This window comes from Malus domestica, chromosome 10 (genome assembly GCF_042453785.1).
Source record: "Malus domestica chromosome 10, GDT2T_hap1".
Lineage (NCBI taxonomy): Eukaryota > Viridiplantae > Streptophyta > Magnoliopsida > Rosales > Rosaceae > Malus > Malus domestica.
Genome location: NC_091670.1, coordinates 34,058,823 through 34,079,533, shown reverse-complemented (window position 1 = coordinate 34,079,533; position 20,711 = coordinate 34,058,823). Strand labels below are relative to the sequence as shown.

The following is a 20,711-nucleotide window of genomic DNA, read 5'->3' as shown; positions in this document are numbered from 1 at the left end:
CATTTAACACAAATTTTTCATGAGATGAACTCTAGATGCTAATAAAGATCATTAATGGTTATGAATATGGTATTTTGTACGGTGATACAAAAACTACATAGCCATCACTCCATGCTTTTTGTATTTAAAAATTAAGGAGTTTCGAACAAAAATACAGAGGATTTCAGGATAGGTGCATACCACCACATTATGCTTCATGTTGTTTTTTTATTTATATCAATTTAATCCATAATTAAAAAAAATACAAACTATTAAAGAAAATGTAGCAATCAAAATTTTAAACCATATAAGGCCTCCGTTTGAGTCCCGCACAGAACCTCCAAAATCTCAAGATCGGCACTGAATATGACTCATCACATGATTCATCCCAAATTTTATCCGATGCATTTGGAGGCAGAGCCCAAGTTTTCATTTGATGCTCGGCTTTGCTTTTATGGATGCAGCTGTGCATTCAGACTTTATCGAGGGCCTTTGAAAGTAGGGCGAGATCCATTTCTAAATTGATTTGGGTTTTTGGTTTCAACAATCACCAACTCTTTATTTATTTATTTATTTTGTCTTTCTGTTTTCTCTCTTTTTACCATCGAGAAGAGAATTAGCACAAGATTAAAAAAAAAAAGGCCCAAAAGAATATGCCTTTCTCCCAACAGGTATTGGGCTTCAGCCCACCAATGGATCCACCCAGGCAAAAGCAGATGTTGTGCTTCTTGTAAATATTTAATTATTCATGAAAAGAAGTAGAGATTGTTGTGCTTCTTGTTGTTAAGCCTCAATGTTGGAAACAATCAAAAGTTGAAGTGGTCAAAAAGAACCCCATTTGGTCATTAAGCATGAAAGCAGCAGGCCACTATTCTGGGTTGATGCCATCACCTCCCTTGGATTTCAACGGTAAAAGATAATGATAAAATAAATCATAAAATAATTACTGAAAAAGAAAAGGAAAATTTTATTTCTTTTTCATTGAAGCGAGATTTTAATCTAATCAAAATGAGTAATACATTCTTTAACTAACGCCAATGGTAGGGAAAATTGAAAAATGATCAAAACAAACCATATAATAAAGGAAATGATTTCGACATCTCTTGGTCATTACATGTAAACCTTTTTTTTCTTTCCAATAACTGTGTTGAACAATCAAAAGAGAATTAAGGACCAAAATTAAGACAGGTGCAGAAAATGAAAAACGTTGGCGACAAAGACTCCCTAATACAAAAAGGGCACGTGGATTCATTGTAAGAATGCTGCGTGGTTTCACCCCATTGGACCTAAGTAAGGATGGGCAACAGTTATAGCAGGTGGGTAATCGTGATTATTTACCCATAACCGTTTACCCGTTGGGTAATTGTATAAATGGTTATACACATACCCATAACCGTTTATAAACAGTTAACCATACTCATAACCGTGTATTCATTTAACCATAACCGTTTACCCATTTAACCATAATCATTTACCCGTTTATCCTTTTTTTTACACATTTACCCATTTTTTCACCCGTCTACATGTTTTTTTTTAACAACTTGAAAATTACAAAAAAAAAAAATTGTCATAATTTTCGTTTTCTGACAATTAAACACTGTTATAGGTACATTTTAGCATGCACTTCCCTATTTTAATCATTTAAGTACTCATACAATTCCAATAATTAAAAAATAGTTTACGAACGATATTTTTCTGCTACACCCAAGCAAGTTTTTAATTATAATTCATATAATTACAAAGTAAAGCTTCTAAAAACAAAAAGTAATCATTATAGTCCATATGATTATAATTCATATGGATACCCGTTATAATTGCGGGTAGTTCATTTGATCATCCTCTTTTCAATGCGTTTTAAACTTCCTCTAAGTTTGAAAGACCAATTCTTTTTTACAAATACAAAGTGTTTTATTTGAACAATTCTCTGTTTCCTTCCTCTCATGAAATGCAAAACCAAAAAAGTCCAATTTAATTTCTGTTGCTAGTTCAAGAGAATATTATTGATGCAAATTAACCCTTGTAAGAATTTTTTTTTAGTAGAAAGAGTACCTGGTGAATCAAGACCGATGGATACCCGTTATAACCGCGGGTAATACTCATAAAAGCCCATTTAAATTTCACGGATAACGGTTATACCTATAACTGTTTGTTCGTCTAAACAGTTACCCATAACCGTAACTGTGAATTTTAAATGAACGGGTAACCGTGGTTACCCAAACCCATGACTAATGTGTCTAAGCAATATTGGAATGTCATATTCCTTACCGGAGGAATGGTTGTTGAAGTTGTCTCCTCAAGTCCTTAATTTAGAGTTATCTCGCAACCAAATTCGTGGAACGCTTCCACTCCAACTGGAATTTCCAAATGTACAGTTGCTGGATTTGAGTTATGTTGATGCACAAAATCGGTGAGGATTTTGGCACAACAGAAAATGTCAAGTTTGTGACCTTCGCTAAATTGCTCCGGTCACTAGTGTGGATAAGTATGTAAATGGATAGAAACAGGGAAGCAAACACAAGATGTACATGGTTCACCCAGATTGGCTACGTCTACAGAGTAAAGGAGTTCTCATTAATTGTGAAGGATTTACACAAGTACATAGGTTCAAGCTCTCCTTTAGTGAGTACTAGTGAATGATTTAGTACAAATGACATTAGGAAATATTGTGGGAGAATGATCTCCTTTTATAGAAGAGAGTTTCTAGCTTTGTTCTGATATTGACATGTGTCGTGTTGTGATTGGCTTCTGATGTTGACACGTGTTGCGCTATGATTGGCTTCTGATGTCGACACGTGTCATACTGTGATTGGCCTCCTGATTGGAGGGAAACTCTTTTGGGTCCTTGACGGTATAACATTGACCGGTGCTTAATAGTTTCGGGATTGGTCAAGTATGGTACAAACAAGTTATAACCAACTTGAGGGCTCACTCTCACCCTGGTCCAGAATTGGTGCCTCGGTTCTTGATCTTAGAAGCAATTTATTTTCCGGACCAATTCCCTCAGCTATGATAATTTGTTCCCCTACTTGGATGAATTGTATCTTCTCGAGAATCATTTCAGTGGTAGTATTCCACCCTCCATTTGCAACATGGTAAACTTGGCAATCCTTTCGCTAAGGAGTAATCGGTTTTTCGGAGAATTCCGACATGCATGGATGGAATAGAGTAATAAAGGTTGATGTTGCAAACAACAATCTCTCTGGTAATATTCCTATTTCATTAGGGGTCTTGAGCTCTCTTTCAATATTAAAGCTGTCCAACAACACTTTCTAAGGAAAAATCCCTCGTTCCTTTTCTTGTCGTTTTTATTTGTGCCAATAATGGGTAGTTTTGTAGTAGTGCTAATGAGCATTGATCTCGGTGGCAGCAGATTGACCGGAAGCATACCTTTGTGGAATGGATCAACTATAGCAGACTTGTTTATGCTACGATTGTGATCCAACATTTTAAACGGACATCTTCCTCAGCAAATGTGCTACCTTCCCTCCCTTCATACTCTAGACCTTGGTCACAACAATTTTTCCGGGACCATTCCCAAGTGCTTGAAAATATGACTTCCTTGGGAATCTTGAACTTGTCGATGAATCAATTAAGCGGAAAAATTCATTCAAATGTTGGAAACATGCGATCTCTCACATAACCATCTTTCGGGATAGATTCCTCAAAGTTTGTCTTCTCTAACCTTCTTGTCACATTTGAATTTGTCTTATACCAACCTGGTCGGAAAAATTTGGGCAATCAACTCCAAACACTCATTGATCCCTCCATTTACAGGGGCAATCCCTTACTTTGTGGGGTTCCTCTAGCTAAATGCCCAGGAGATGACAGTGCACCAACTTTTCCTTCTGATGGTGAAGAAGGCAATGAAGATGGAAACAATGAGGATGTACTTTGGTTCTATGTAAGCATGGGACTTGGCTTTTTCGTGGGATTTTAGGGTGTTTGTGGCACGTTACTTGTCAAGAACTTGAGGAGGTATGTCTATTTTCAATTCTTCGATGATATCAGAGACAAGGCACCTCAAGTAATTACATCGAAATTGGCTTGTGGAAAATGAAATTTGATTGGAAAAAAAAAAGGAACAATTAATAAGTTGAAGTGCAACTGTTGTACAAGCAAAATGTTCTATTATTTTATTTTATGGTTTTTTTTTTATTAGCACCCCAATTAATGTTGAATAAACCCCACAATTTAAATGATTTATATATCTAATATACAATGACAATTTCGACCTTATAAGATTTTGAAAAAATAAAATTCTGAATACACTCCAAATTACTTTTTATATGCATATCCCAAATTTTCTTTCTTTTTATTTTTATTTTATTTTTATTTTATTTTATTTTTAAGATTTCAACTCTCAAAATCACTCTTAACCTCCATTGTAGAGCACATCCACTCATTCCTTAGGGCCGGGCGCGTTGGGATGCCATTAACTTACATAATGCTAGTGGCAGAACACATCCACTCATTCTTCAGAGCTATTGTTGACCTTTACATCCGCTTTCAGTTACCATTAGTTTTGTGGCAACAAATTAGCTCTCACTAATAAGAAATTTACTTAAGATTAAGCTCAACTTTCTCCACTAGCAAACTTCGACAAACTTTGAAAAGAAAAAGAGCAAAGTATGACTACCATGTGTCTGCATGGAAGAACAGTTGTGTCCCGTGGTTCAGACATGCAAATTACACATTCTTTGTGTACGTCACCTTCAACTGAATTACCAATGCCATATATCTCCTGTAGTTCATACCTCATGCCATTCACCACAAGAATCTGCTTGACAACCCTAAGCCTAAATTGGAATTCATTTTTCTCTGTCTAAAACAGTTTGAGTTATCTAAGAGTTTGTTGTTACAAACATGGGGCTTCCCTCTGATCTATCATAGGCAGGAGGGCACAACTATAAGATATATATCCAAGTCAGCTACTTTCAGTAACATTGTATCCTTAAACATTGAGAAATTAATTCCAGTTTTTTGGGGGCTGTCTGAACTTGTGGCCCTAACCTTGTTCAAAATGTACCGTCACGGGTGGATGAAGGTTAAAATGTATTGTCATTTTTGGGATACACCCCCTCGCTGATCAATGTTCACTAGTTAGAAAAACGTTGAGCAAATCCTTGTTAGAAAAAGTTGAGCAAATCAATCCTTGTATGACATGAATGATTTTGTATCAAATGGTACATAGCAGAGACAAAAAATAAAGGAACAAACTATTGTGAAGAGTATGAGATGTATGTAGAAAATGCACACTGTATGTAGAAAATTTAATGTGTATGTTGAGAGTGTGGGATGCGAGGGTATTATGGGAATACATGTGGGCTATATTAAGATAAATTTTCATTAAAAAAGTAAATGTAAGGTGTATTAAGTTTGTAGGGTGTATTCAATAATGTGTGGGGTGTTAATATAACAAGCCTTATTTTATTTTATCAAAATATTGTTTTTGTTTTCCCAATCCTGTAGTCTAAGGGACTTGCGAATAAAAAATTCAAGGAAATTATTGATATTTTCAAAAATCCATTCATGATTTGTTGGCGATAGTGATATCAAAATTAATTCCCGATAGAACGTTGGTTTCATAACTAGACTATTTAAGTAGTGCAAAACCTATCAATTATTGTTTATTGGCAAAAATTAGGGGTGCAACTTGGATTGGGTCAATCCAAACTCGTATATGTCCAATCCGACTTTAAACCCGAACAAGTGAGTTTTTTTTTAGTTATAACCCGTCCGAACTCAACCTAATTTCAACTCGTTCATTGATTGGGTTAAGTTGAGTTGATCATTTGCATGTCCATTCCCCAACCCAACCTAACCCGACTAACCAAACTCATTCTAACCAGATTGTAATCCATATCAATTAATGCTCATATTACATCCAAGTTTGCCAAGTCAAAAAACCAACGCCCTTTCTAATATTTTTTTAATAAATTACCCTTTATAACTACTTAAGTTTTTAGGAAATAAGAGGCTGTGATTAGTCAGCCCATATTCGTAGTCTCTAAATCCTAAAGCTTTATAGTAGATTGATTAATGAAATTAGAGTAAGCTAGCTTTGGTGCTACTTGGCTTAATTTTTTTGGGAAATCTTGGAAACTAAGTTGGTACAAAATTAAACTTGAAAAAGTTGGGCAACCCAAACCCAACCTAAGTAAACCATAACCCAATTAAACCCGAGCCCAAATGAACCAGAATAAAACTCACCCGAACATGAGCTCGAATTGTAAAAGCTGGGTTAGGATTGGGTTGACCTTCCAACCCGCCCGAGTTGCACCCCTAGCAAAAATCAACACTGCTGGCCACAAGCATCGGCACTTTCGCAACCATAAGTAACTTAGTTATGTAGTCCTTACGCACTAAACCATGATTGGTTTCCAAAATCATGCTTATCACGATCAATTAGTAAAGAACTCGTGGAGATACGTCTATTTTCAATTCTTCGATGACATCAAAGACAAGGCAGCTCAAGTAATTGCATCGAAATTGGCTTGTGGAAAATGAAATTTTGATTGGAAAAAAGAAAAGAACAATTACTAAGTTCAAGTGCAACTGTACAAGCACAATGTTCTGTTAGTATATTTTATTTTATCAAAATGATGTCTTTGCCTTCCTATCCTGCCATGTATAAAGGACATGCTAAAAAAACAATCAAGGAAATTACTGATATTTTCAAAAATCCATTCATGGGTTGTTGGCAATAGTGATATCTAAATTAATTCCCGAGAAAAAGTCGGTTTCATAACTAGACTATTTAAGTAGTGCAAAACGCAAAAATCAACACTGCCGGCCAGACACATCAACAATTTTGCAACCATATTAACTTAGTTTTGCAGTCCTTGCACGCTAAACCATGATTGGTTTCCAAAATCATGCCTATCACGACCAATTAGTAAACAAATTCGTAGAGATACGCCTTTTTTTTATTCTTCAATGACATCAAAGACAAGGTAACTCAAGTAATTGCATCGAAATTGGCTCGTGGAAAATGAAATTTTGATTGGAAAAAAAAAAGAACAATTACTAAGTTAAAGTGCACCTGTACAAGCACAATGTTCTGTTATTATATTTTATTTTATCAAAATGTTGTCTTTGCTTTCGGAGAAAGATTCTCTACCCTCCTAATCTCTCTACCCTTTCATGCCCTCATATTTGAATGGTCACGGTTAAGCTACGTCAACATCTTATATTGATTTTTTTTTATACAGATAATAAGACAAAAAACAATATGTGAGAGGAGGGGATGGAAAGAGTTGGGAATAGAAGGGTAGATAATCATCTTCTTTTGCTTTCCCTATTACATGCTAATAAAAAATTCAAGGAAATACATTTTTTCATGAATGTTTATATTTCCATAAGAATTGCATGTACATGATACAAGAAAATAAAAATACCAAATACCAGATATTAAACATCTCAAACATTCCAACAAAAAAATTTGATGATGTGCGACATATATTTGTGGATGTCAAAATCAGATTATTTGTGTATATTAACTCGACTAATTTATTATTCTTATTCCTAAGTTTCAACTTTAGATTGTGGTTATACCTTTATACTGATGGTAAGAATATCCGATCTTCATCTAAACTTAAAAGGAAAAAAAAAACCTTCAAAGGGTTAAGACTATTACCCCTACTTTACTTCCTTTTTACAAATAAATCATTTTTAAGTAGCATAAAGCCTTCGTGCATGATGTCCATAAAGTCCATTTCATAACTAGACTATTTAAGTAGTGCAAAACGTATCAATATTGTTTATTGGCAAAAATCAACACTGCCGGCCACACACATTGACACACTAAACCATGATTGGTTTCCAAGGGATTAGGGTTCTGAACCGGAGGATCAATCATATACGTTTATCGTACATCGTGCGATCAAAAATTATTTTAAAATTTTTATTTAAAATTGAATACAAATAATACCTAAGAAAAACTAGACACATAATATACGATGAACGAACACAATTAATTAATTTTCTAGATCTCCACAAAAAAGATCCGGAGAGGATCCTCATCGGTTTCCAAGATCATGCCTATCATGATCAATTATATATTTTAATTACCATATACCAAAACTTTTTTCATACATTAGCCTCTGCCTCTTTAAATTTTCATTGATTTGTTTTTGTTGCCGTTGGTTCAAGATTGGCCTGGTTCTCTTGGCATTGCTGTCAGCTCTTGGGGTGATCTTTGTAATAAACCTTTTATGTACTGAAGAAATAAAAACAAAAGTACCGAATTGGCAAGTTAAGCAGAAAACATTGAACATTTAAGTACTTAATCAACCCAGGATAAAACAGAGACTGGTTTGATTTTTACTTTATTCAAACCAAGTTCATTCGGTTGTGGTCTCAAAGGGAACCTGATTTAAACGTGACCGTGACCATGTCACCTTCGAGTGAAGGGAATGCACCCATATTTGTTGAGCCGAAAATGACACAAAAAATAAGTTTTATCTTACCTTTTTTGTGAAAGATACAATTGTTTATTTCTCAGGCTATTCTAATTTTAGAATCAGCAAAGAAAGTATTTGGAAATATTTTTGCCCTCCACCTTACTTATTTATCATCGTTAGATATGTTAAATTTCTAGATCTTCCTAGTAAATATACACAAATCTCAAAATTTAAGCTCGTCGAACAATGATAAAAAAGGTGGTGAGCCAAAATGCACCCTAAGTAATTTTCCACAATGAATACTTCATTAATAATGAAATAGTTATATACATCAAAGTAGTCTTGCTCTCGTCTTCATTTTGAGGATTGTGAGGACCAAATGCATATTAGCCACAAGATAATATTAGTTCAGATCCAAAGAATTAAAATACTTTACAATCCATGAACAATAATAAAGCTCATGTTTTTGTTTTACTTTATTAAGTTGTCAAATATTTTAAATCTTTGGATATAATAAACTAATATAATCTTGAGACTAATATGCATTTGATCCTTACAACTCTTCTAAATAACGACCTTAGGAGAGCCTATAAATTATTCTCTTCTAAAACCTAGCAGAAAACAACTGTTTATTAACAGTGCCATGCTGGTTTATTAAATTAGTGAACAGTAATATGCCAAAGTATCTCCACCCCTAAACAAAAAGTAGGCTGGTCAATTTATTAAAATATTATTTTTTTATTATAAAATAATAATTTAATTTTTACTTTTTGACTTCTTCTTCCCTTCATCTCCTGCAACTTCCCATCCCTTCCACACAAAAAAAACCCCAACTCTCAGAAACTCACTGCTCCAACCCCAAAACTCCAATCCCAGAATTCCACTTTCCCATAAAAGCTCAAAAGTTCTAATCCTAGGTGGTTGAATCGCGGGAGGCAGTCGGATTTGGAGGAAACGCACATGCAGATTTGGAGGAGCTCTGCACCAAGGCCCCGAAATCAACCTCAGTCCCGATGAGCTATGCGACGCGTTGATCGTGCGGGAGGTTGATGGCCTGGCTGACGTCAGATGGCCCGGCATATGGGTCTGTCGATTTTAAGCTGGTCTCTTGCCTGGCTTGGGCTGGGTGCCGGTCAAAATGCTTGGCTGGAGTGGATAGCCTGGGTGCTGGGCTGGTTTTTTAGCTGGGTACTGGCCTATCAGTTCCCCGGTGGACTTGCTCTAAGGGTCCACTCAACGGCCTTTTCGTAGTCCACGTGCCCTTGCTTTGTAGGACACAGTGTTCATGATGTCCATGTCGATGATGATAGTTTTGTCATTTTGAGGATCAACGGCTGAGATGTTCTTGGGCTATCAGGGGTAGTTGTGAGATTTTGGACTTTGGGGTAGGGACATTTGGGTCAAAACGGGGATATCCAAGGGGAGCTTTCAACCTCATGACTTGGTCTGACTCTGGACGCCACTCAACTCGACAATTAAATAAATTAATATTAGGGAACTTTAATGAAAAGGGCTTGTACTAAGTTTATTTTAACAAAAAATCATGTTATAAACTTTATTTAATAAAAAAGAATTAAATTTTAATGAAAAACCCTTAAATTTTAATAAAAATGACAAAAAAACTTAATTTTTAACGAAAATGACACAATTTAAAAAAAAACAAAAACAAAAGACCTGACGCCCGCGCAGTACATGTACACTGTTTATGAAACTGAACACTATTTATAAAACTGAACACTATTTATGAAACCGAACGGTACTATATTATTTATTGGTTCAATTCATAAATAGTGTCTAGTTTTTTGTCTACTTTCATAAAATGATGTCTAGTTCTTGATCATGTTTCATAAATAATGCCTAGTTATTGGGTACAGTTTCATAAATAATGTATAGTAATTGGTACAATTTCATTAATAGTGTCTCTTTCTTGATCCGGTTTTATAAATAATGTCTAGTTATTGGTCTACTTTCATAAATAGTGCCTATTTCTTGGTCATAATTCATAAATATTGTCTAGTTCTTACTCCAGTTTCATAAATAGTGTATAGTCCAGTGTTCAAACTATACTTAATTCTTGTTTTCGTTTCATAAATAGTGTCTACTTATTGATCCAGTTTCATAAATGATGTCTACTTATTGGTCTAATTTCATTAATAGTGTCTACTTATTGGTGAAGTTTTATAAATAGTGTTTAATTCTTGATTCAGTTTCATAAGGTTTGAAACTTAGACCCTTATTGGTCAAGTTTTATAAATAGTGTTTAATTCTCAGTAATTATATTTAAAAAGTTGTTTTCAATTACCAAATTAAAATTTCCTCACTTTTTTCATATGCCTACAATAATAAATGTAGATTTCCATCCAATTTCTTGAGCTTAGGTGTCATCTTCGAGAAATTTTTCCTTGTGCCTGCAACACAAATGATATACCACATGTTATTATATAAGTGTGGTGGAAAATTTTATTTTTTATGTTATTAATTTTTTAACACAAGAGTTTCATAACTTGTATGGAGTGTACCATCCTGTGTTCTCGGCACATTGAAAAGTTTCTTATCATCATGACTACTATTAGAAAACTACACCACAAAAATAAAACAGGAGAATGTAATTCAATTCAAAGTTTTTTTTTTTTTTAATTCTATGACAAAAAAAAAAAAACTATTAATGTAGCTGAATGTTATTTTTTTAATTTTTATTTATTTTTGGTCTTTTGTCCTTATTATTAAAATAAAGTTAGTGGATGATTTTTTATTAAAATGTAAAGATTTGAAACCTTTTTTATTAATTTTCCTTTAATATTAACCTGAAATTTTCAACCCCATCAATTTCCATGAACTATGAGAAATAAACTTGTCCAAACTATGAGAAATAATATTGTCCAAACTAATTGATAATGTTTTCATGTGTTAATATTGTTCCATATTTCTAATTTCTACATATCAATTATTAAAACAAAAAATCATATCATGAACAAACATATATATATATATATATATATATATATTAACTAACCACATGATCAAATCAAATAGTAAAAAAATCATCCATTATACATCTATTTCAATAGCATCCTGTATTATTAATTTGGGCTAAGATTAGAAAGCTTAGTTAAATTTAAAAATTAGGACATTACCAAAAATGAAAAATAGAAATTAAGAAATTCGGTGGTGGTGGACAGGAGAGAGGTGGATCCGTGGAGGGTTGGTTGGTTGTGGTTGGGAGGAAAAAGGGAATTGGGAACAGGAGGAAAAACAGATTTGGGCTTTGGGCATTACTAGAAAAATGTCCGCTCTTTGTATGGAGTTTTCAAACTATAATTGACAACAACTATGAATAATATCTACAGCAAAACTCACTCAAAAGGATGCAGAAATACAATAGTATTCTCAAATGCAGTAATTAGACAATGTACATTTTGATAAACCAAGTCCGAATTCAAAGGTTCCCGCCACAACACTTACTGAAGATCACAATCAGATTAGTCCAAAGGAAGGTTGAGATAAGCCTTATCTGTTGCAAGTATTTCGAATATAAAATAGGTTATTTATCTTTTGTATTATCTGTAAATTTGGTTTGAAGAGTTTGTTCTTCATCCAAATACTTCTCCTTGGTTTGAAGAGTTTGTTCTTCATCCAGATACTTCTTGTAATCCCTATAAAACAACATCAAATGGTATACGCTCAAATCAACAAGCACAATTCTTTTATGGTATCATCCCTTTCCAAGTCTTACAACATATTCCCTTCCCTATACAATGTCTTCTTCCGCTGCCCTTACCAATGTTTCTGCTTTTCTTCCTTTAAAGCTTGATCGCCATAACTATCCCTTGTGGCGTGCCCAGTTTGTTCCACTCCTTCGGAGTCGCAGTTTGATGCCTTATGTTGATGGCACTTCTCAGTGCCCTCCTGCTTTTCTCCTGGATGATGACGGTCAACATACTGACACAATCAATCCTCTCTTTGAACCTTGGATCCAGACTGACCAGATGGTTCTCTCGTGGCTCACTAGTTCCCTCTCTCCTCCTGTTATGCATGTTGTCGTCAAATGCATTAGTACTGCCGAGGCCTGGAAGGCGTTACAGGACCGTTATGCACCTTCCTCACACAATCGTGTTATTCAACTTCGCGGGGAACTTCTCAATCTCCGCCGTGGTGATCTCCGTATTGCCGATTATTTGGATAAACTCAACACCTTGGCTGATCAGTTGGCCTTATCTGGTTCTCCCATTGCTGACGCGGACTTAATTGCCACGATCCTGAATAATGTCGGCCCGTTGTATGAGAACACAGTTGCCTCCATCCAAGCCCGAGAAACTCCTATCTCGTATGCTGCTTTGGAAGCACTGCTTCTCAGTGCTGAAACTCGTCATCTTACCTTCAATTTGTCTGGCGACACTTCTGCTCCTGCTTTGACTGCTATGGCTACTACTCGTGGCCGTCGGTATCCTGCTCCTGCAGGTTTTGCGCGTGGCGGAGGCCGTGGCGCTGTTCCTTATCGTGGTGGACATCAGGCTCGGCCCCATGCTGCTGCTGCTCCTAATCCAGGACGTCCCAATGACGGTATTCTTGGTGCCGAACCCTCACCGTCTGATCGCCCACCCCTTCGCTGCCAGATTTTTCGTCGTAATGGTCACTCTGCCATTGACTGTTACAACCGTATGAATACGTCTTACGAAGGTCGTGTTCCAAGTGCTCGTCTCACAGCCCTTGCTGCCCAGTCTACCCGTGTACCCCAGTCTGTCTCTCCTGCTCCCACCACATGGCTTCTGGACTCTGGGGCCAACACCCATATTACCCATGATCCTGGTCAACTTACAAATGCACAGCCCTACACAGGCACAGATCAAGTCGGTGGTGTTCATGGTGGTCAAGGTTTGCACATTTCCCAAATAGGCACATCTTTTATTCACTCTCCCACTAGCTCCTATCCTCTTTCTAATACTTTATATTGTCCTGATGCCTCTCAAAATATATTATCTATCAATCAGTTCTCTTCTGACAATGACTGTTTCTTTGTCCTTCATCCTAATTTCTTCCGTGTTCAGGATATCCGCTCGGGGAGGACCCTTTTATCAGGCCAGAGTAACACTGGTGTTTATCCATATGCAAGTTTTAATTTCAATAAAAGACATGGACTATTTTCGTGCATGGGAGTCAAGGTTGATGATCGTATTTGGCACTCCAAACTCGGTCATCCTTCGTCATTTATTTTAAAACATTTAGTTTCTACTAGCAAAGTGCCTCTTACTAGGCACCATTTTAATTCTGTCTGTCATTCATGCCCTTTGGGCAAAAGCAAGAAATTGCCATTTTTACCATCAAATTCTATTTCCCATTTTCCTTTACAACTTATTCATTCAGATGTATGGACGTCCCCTACTTTGTCAATTTCTGGTTTTCGTTATTATGTGATTTTCATTGATGATTTTTCGCGATATACATGGCTATATCCTTTAAAACTTAAATCTGATGTGTTCTCCACATTCATTAAATTTAAAACTGAAATGGAGAATAAATTTCAACGAAAAATCCAAACTTTTCAAACGGATGGTGGAGGAGAATATATTAACAACAATTTCAAATCTTATTTAGAAAAACATGACATTCATCATCAATATACATGCCCTCACCATCCTGAACAAAACGGTATGGCAGAACGTAAACATCGTCATTTGGTTGAAACTGGTCTAACTCTTCTTGTTCATGCGTCCATGCCACAAACCTATTGGGCTGAAGCTCTACATACTGCTAATTTTTTAATAAATCGCCTGCCAACTAAAGTTTTGAACTTATCTTCTCCATACACAAAATTATTTCATCGAGAACCATCCTATGATTTTTTTAAAGTTTTTGGGTGTGCTTGTTTTCCATACCTACGTCCATACATGTCAACAAAATTGCATTTTCGTTCCAAAAAGTGTGTTTTCTTAGGTTATTCTCAAAATCAATTAGGGTATAGGTGCCTTGACCCATGCACCGGTCGTGTCTTCATGTCTAAACATGTTCTTTTTTATGAAAATTGTTTTCCACTTCATGAAAATCCCAGTGTTACTCCCGTACCATCCTCTCTGCATGATAACCATCCCATTACTCTTGGGAACCCTGAACTCACTTTTCCATCCCCCCCAAATTCGCCACCTAATCCTACTTTATCCCATACTTCCATTACCCATTCCAACCCTCTTTCAGACACTCCCATTCCTTCACCCGTCTCTATCACACACCCTTTGACTCCTATTTCCTCTCATATCCCCTCACCTTTACCCTCCTCCCACCATACCCTACTATCCCCCCCCCCCCATTTCCACACCTCCAGTAACGTCACTTCCACCTACCCCACTTCTCCCTCCCCTTTCGACAACCCCATCCACTCTAGCACCCCCCACTATCCATCATATGGTTACCCGTGCAAAAGATGGCATTTCTAAACCTAACCCTAAGTATGCCCATACTTCCACCATCACTGCTATGTCTGAACCTACATGCTACAGTCAAGCTAATAAATTTCAGGAATGGAGGACAGCTATGGCTGATGAATTCAATGCCCTACAACGTGCGGGCACATGGTCTTTGGTACCCTATACTCCTACCATGAATGTACTACCAAATAAATGGGTCTTTCGTCTTAAACGCAAGTCTGATGGGTCTATTGATCGGTTTAAGGCTCGTCTTGTGGCAAATGGTTTTCATCAACAACCAGGTCTTGATTATGGTGAAACTTTTAGTCCCGTGGTGACCCACTCAACCATTCGGCTTATTATTGCTATGGCTGTTCATTTTTCATGGCCTATACGTCAACTGGATGTTCAGAATGCGTTTTTACATGGTTCCATATCTGATGAAGTTTACATGAAACAACCCACTGGTTTTGTTGATCCTCAATATCCCACACATGTCTGTAAATTGCGCAGATCGTTGTATGGCCTTAAACAGGCCCCTAGGGCATGGTTCCAATGTTTTTCTAATCATCTGGAACATCTTGGTTTTGTGGCCTCCCAAGCTGACTCATCTCTCTTTGTGTACTGTCATGGTTTAATTCGTATTTACTTATTAATCTATGTCGATGACATACTTATCACAGGCAACAACATTCAGTGTATCAACTCCTTGATCAAGGACATGGGCTCGGTTTTTTCAATGAAAGATCTTGGTCCTCTCACGTATTTTTTGGGTATGGAGGTTCATCGCTCCAGTCATGGTCTTCATCTCTCACAGTCTAAATATATTTCTGATTTGCTTCAACGTACCAACATGGTGGACTGTAAACCGGTCTCCACTCCTGCAGTTAGTGGCAAACGCCTCAGCTTATATGATGGCGAACCCTTACAAGACATCACCGAGTTTAGGAGTGTGGTGGGTGCACTCCAATATCTTACTTTCACCCGCCCTGATATTGCCTTCTCTGTCAACCAAGTTTGCCAGTTCATGCATCAACCAACCACCACACACTGGATTGCTGTTAAACGCATCCTTCGCTATTTGAAGTCCACTCTCGATCATGGCCTTGTGTACAAACCTGGCCCTCTCACCCTCACTGCCTTTGCCGACTCTGATTATGCAGGAGACCCCGATGATCGCAAATCCACTGGCGGGTTTTGTATATTTCTTGGTCCAAACCTTGTGTCCTGGAGTTCTAAGAAACAAAAAGGAGTGTCTCGCTCTAGCACAGAATCCGAATATCGCCAACTTGCCATAACTGCAGCTACTCTTTCATGGTTTCGTCAACTTTTTAAAGACATGTATCTTCATCTGTCTCCTCCAAAGGTGTGGTGTGATAATATTTCTGCTATCTCCCTTGCCTCTAACCCTGTTTTTCATGCACGGACCCGTCACGTGGAAGTTGACTATCATTATATTCGTGACAAGGTTACTCGTGGTGAACTTCAGGTGAGCTATGTAGCTACTCAAGATCAGGTTGCTGATTTTTTGACTAAAGGTCTGTCTACTCATCGTTTCAACTATCTTTTATCCAAGCTTCCCGTTCGCCGGCGACCGCTCAGCTTGCGGGGGTGTGATAAACCAAGTCCGAATTCAAAGGTTCCCGCCACAACACTTACTGAAGATCACAATCAGATTAGTCCAAAGGACAAATTAATAGAGTCATCTCCAAATAATTGAAAAACCAAGAGATAGGTGAATCAATGCGATAAAATAAGCAGTTCAGTTTGCATCAATATTCTATTAAGTTGACATCCATAATCAATATACACTCAAAATGACGAATTCGGATGTATATGTTAACAAAAGTTGCAATGGCTCCAGTTCGCTTATATGTTTGAGTGTCGGTGAGGATTTTGACGATTTAGAAGATGCACCTCAAATTGATTGATGGGACAAAGTCTCTTACATTAACCGGCATGTTTATTTAACCTAAACCTTAATTGTTTTTCTTTTGGTTCTAAAAAAACACATGAAAAAGATAAAGCTGATCATTCCAATTGTAATTGGGATAAAATATTCTTCACTATTTTTTTTCCAAAGCTTTCCAATAAAGAAGAGACTGTTTGTATGGTTAGAGGTTTTTCATGCCAGCAAACGGTCTCCGATATTCCCAGTGGTCAAAGATTAGTAAAAATGTAATGAAGATGGAGACTCCCCAGCTTGTCTCTGATTAAATGCATGTAGATACTGAATTTTGTCAAGTTTTTACCAGATTGACTTCAATCATGTGGTTTATTATTTCGTTGAGATTGATGGTGTCTGTTAGATTTAGGAAGATGAGATCAAACACCGTTCTGATTTTATGACAGATTTTCATTTTTAGGAATTAATTTGTGGAATAGAATGCACATTGTTGCCCTGCATTTGGTTTTGAACTGTGCTCTTATTTGTAGTATCTTATGCATAGATTGAGCGCTCGAGAAAAATTTAGGTCACTGATTCATGAAGTACGAAATGTTCTCTTGCATTAAAATCTGTTCCTAAAGTCATGTTATGCGTGAACTCCTCATTAACTTTCGCGTGAACTACTAATTATGTGATTGCTCTGTTTTAATTTGTCAAAATATTATATCTTCCCTACCATATTAGATCCTTATTTTCAAAGTGAAGTTTCCCCTTCTATTAGTTTTAGTTCTTTGGATTTTACAAATATCAACAGCCTCTGGAAGTCGGTGTACTTAACTATCGCCATCTCTCACACAAGTGAACGCTTAATATTGCATCAGTTGAAGGTGTAAATGTATTGGTGGTCTCATCAATTTATCGATTAAATTGGTACCGCTGAGGATGTCAGATAGATCATGTTAGGGTCCAAGCTTTTAAGCTTTGACCGAGTTCCTCTATCTTGCATTTCAGAGAGTGGTCTACATATTTTCTAAGTAAATTCAGTGGTATAATGTAATGATGCAACTGCAACTGAAGAGATAACATCTGCAGACATGATTTCACAAAATCATAAAAGTCTTAAGAATTTGAACCGTACCGGAAAGTCAAAATATATATTTTTGGGTGGCAGTATTGTTTTCCAGGGATGTGGCTATCTGACTTGACAAGGAATCGATATGAGGTCAGGGAGAAGAAATGTGTGAAGAAGGTAATATACTGCTCTTTCCTGGTGTTTTTCTCTTTTGTCTTTTTCCTCAGTTTTTTATAAATTTTAAATTTCCACACACACCTTCATTAATATGGAAAAGGGAATACATTTTTGCTAGAGAACAAGTTCCAACTAGATTTGAGGTCAGGTGTTCTATGAAACGGGTTCAATGCTACCGTTGATTTTCAGTTAAAAAATGTATGTGAATAAAAAATGTACACATGATAATGTGTTATTAAACTGTAACTTCAACGATAGACACAATTCATGTAAGGTATTCGTATATAATTCACATTGCTCAAAAGTTTTCGACTTATTGTCATTCACTTTTTGTTTTCTTGGTGGAGGAAATAATTAGGTGCTTAAAGTGGAGAATAATAATATTTAACATTGTCTTTTCATACCAACATTAATAATATTATTTCTTATGGTGGTGACAAGTGAAAAACAGCCTGTATTTGATTTATTTATGGAAGTGTATTTTGACATTCCATTTTTTTTAGTGTTAATGACATGTTATTCCTCTTTGGCTTTTTAGTTAAACCGATATCTGAAATTATTATAACTCTTTATTTTAATCTTTGAGATTTAAAATCGATACAAGTGGTATTTGAGATTGTCTACTGTCAATTATTATGGTATTTTAGTAAAAAAATCTTTGTTAAATTAAAGAAACTATCAGTTTAAGAGGAAGAGTTGTCACAGCCCGTCCCGGAATTTTAATTCCGAGGACGTGAAAAGACGAAAATGCCCTTAAACGGGACTAAGGGGCGAAAATTTAACAATTGATTTTACTTAAAGTTCCTAAGTTATTTGGTTTTAGGAACTTAAACTAGGCTTAAGTTTGGATTTTTATGTTGGAATTTATGAAATTGGGATTGGGTTGGACACGTGGGATCCCCACACCTCAAAACCCTCCCCATAACCCGTAACATTGTCTCTTTCTCTCTCCTCCCTCACGAAACTCTCAGTTCTCTCTCCCTCTCCTTCGAACTCACACGGACCACCACAAAACCACCCTAAATCTATACCAACGACGAATCTAAGACCACCATTGGAACCCTGAAGACTTCACGAGCACGATGGTATCCATTTCAGGTAAGTTCTACTTCGGGAAACCCTAGTTTTTAAGGTCCCGTGTTTATGTACTGTTCATGATCTTTTAAATGGTTACGTTTTAGGCTAAAACAAGATCACAACGAGCTTTAGAAAGTCCCAAGGAAGCTCGGAGTGCTTCGTTGGCATGATTTGGACGTCGGGATCACGAACTGTAAGTTTGGCCGATTTCTTGAATTTTTTGAAAAGTTTGATCCCGTTGTTTTTAGGCCTTAAAACTAGTCCAACGCGATAGTAGATGTTTAGGGCTTCAATTTGGTATAAATTACGTGAAAAATGGATGAAAAACGAAGGAGAATAGCAAGTTTGAAATTTTTCCAGAAACCGGCGAACAGTCGCCGATGACCGGCTACTCGCCGGAGAAGACAGGGAATATTCCGTCAGTTTTGACGGAATATGCTAACGGCGTTGACTGACGCCATTAATTATTTAACGGAATATGCTAGGATTTAACGGAATATTCCCTAACTGCCGTTACTGTGCCGTCAGTGTGCACGGCACGTGGCCGCGCGTGGGGGCGCGTAGGTCCGTGCCACGTCAGGCGCGTGGGGGCGCGTGAGACCTCCAAAAATTATTTTAAAAATATGGGGATGATCCTGAGGTTGTGTAGGTCATAGTGGTATATTCATATACCCAATTTGAGCAATATATGAGGAGTTATTAGCTAAGAGTGGGATTATGCGTTAAATAACGTCAATTTGGTTACTTCTCGTATAGGCGAGGATTATACGGACATTGGGCATGGCTAAGGGAGGCTCAGGGACCTTCGACACGTCGATGTATTCTGTGAGTGGGCAGTTTTGTATTCCGTATACATATATACTTGCCGTTTTCCCAGAAATTGAAAATGCATGAAATTATGCTTTAAATGAAAATGTATAAAAGTATATGAGAAATATTAGTTGAAATGCCATGCATAGAAGTATGCGAAAAGTATATAGAATTATATGATAAACGTGAATCGAATTGCCATGCATGAAATGATATGAATTGTTATATGATGCATATGAATGAATGGTGCGGCGGACGCACAGGTGAGTATTTAATTACTGTTATGATGATGTTGATGTATATTGAGCTCAAATCCTGCACCATGGTTTAGTGCTTATAGTATTCACCGCATCGCACGCTCGCCTTGGATCCAAGTAAATGCTGGTCGCACAGTCCACGCGGAGTGGGTGTGACGGACCAGTCGTAGAGTGTTAGTGAGATTTCGACTGGTGGGTGACCTTAGATTATGTGCACAGATGATTGATGAGAGAAGCACTAGAGCGTAATATTAACCATTGAGTCGTACAGACTACATTAGGTGGTTCCGACTTATGTGCAGAAGGCCGGACAGGTCACAGAGGTGACTCCGGCAGAGTGAGAGTGATAGATTTTGAGCTCTAGGTTCAACCGTACAGGGCTATTAGAGGGCCTCCGGTTGATTACTTTCTTGCACCTGATATGATTATTGTTGATGCATCCATACTTAACTGTTGAATTAGACATGGCATGGCATGATTGATAAAGAAAAATGTTGAGATAGTAAAAATGAAGTTTTGAGAATATATATGTATATTTATATTTTACATTTTTGGGAAAGTATACAAGTTTTACGGAGAGGGGTTACAACGTTTTGAGAAATGTTTGGATTTGGAAAAGAATTGTTTTACTGACCCACTCAATTTTGGTTT

At 36.8% G+C, this 20,711-nt stretch overlaps 1 long non-coding RNA gene across 2 annotated transcripts in view; it reads left to right on the top strand.

Annotated features, from left to right (window-relative positions):
• Window positions 1-17,834: 17,834 nt before the first annotated feature.
• The window catches only part of LOC114827717 (uncharacterized), a 40,173-nt gene continuing 37,296 nt past the window's right edge, over window positions 17,835-20,711 (top strand). For both annotated transcript variants that reach the window (XR_003776930.2, XR_011571933.1), the window contains exon 1: window positions 17,835-17,916. This is a non-coding gene — a long non-coding RNA (uncharacterized lncRNA). The remainder of the gene's footprint in view (window positions 17,917-20,711) is intronic.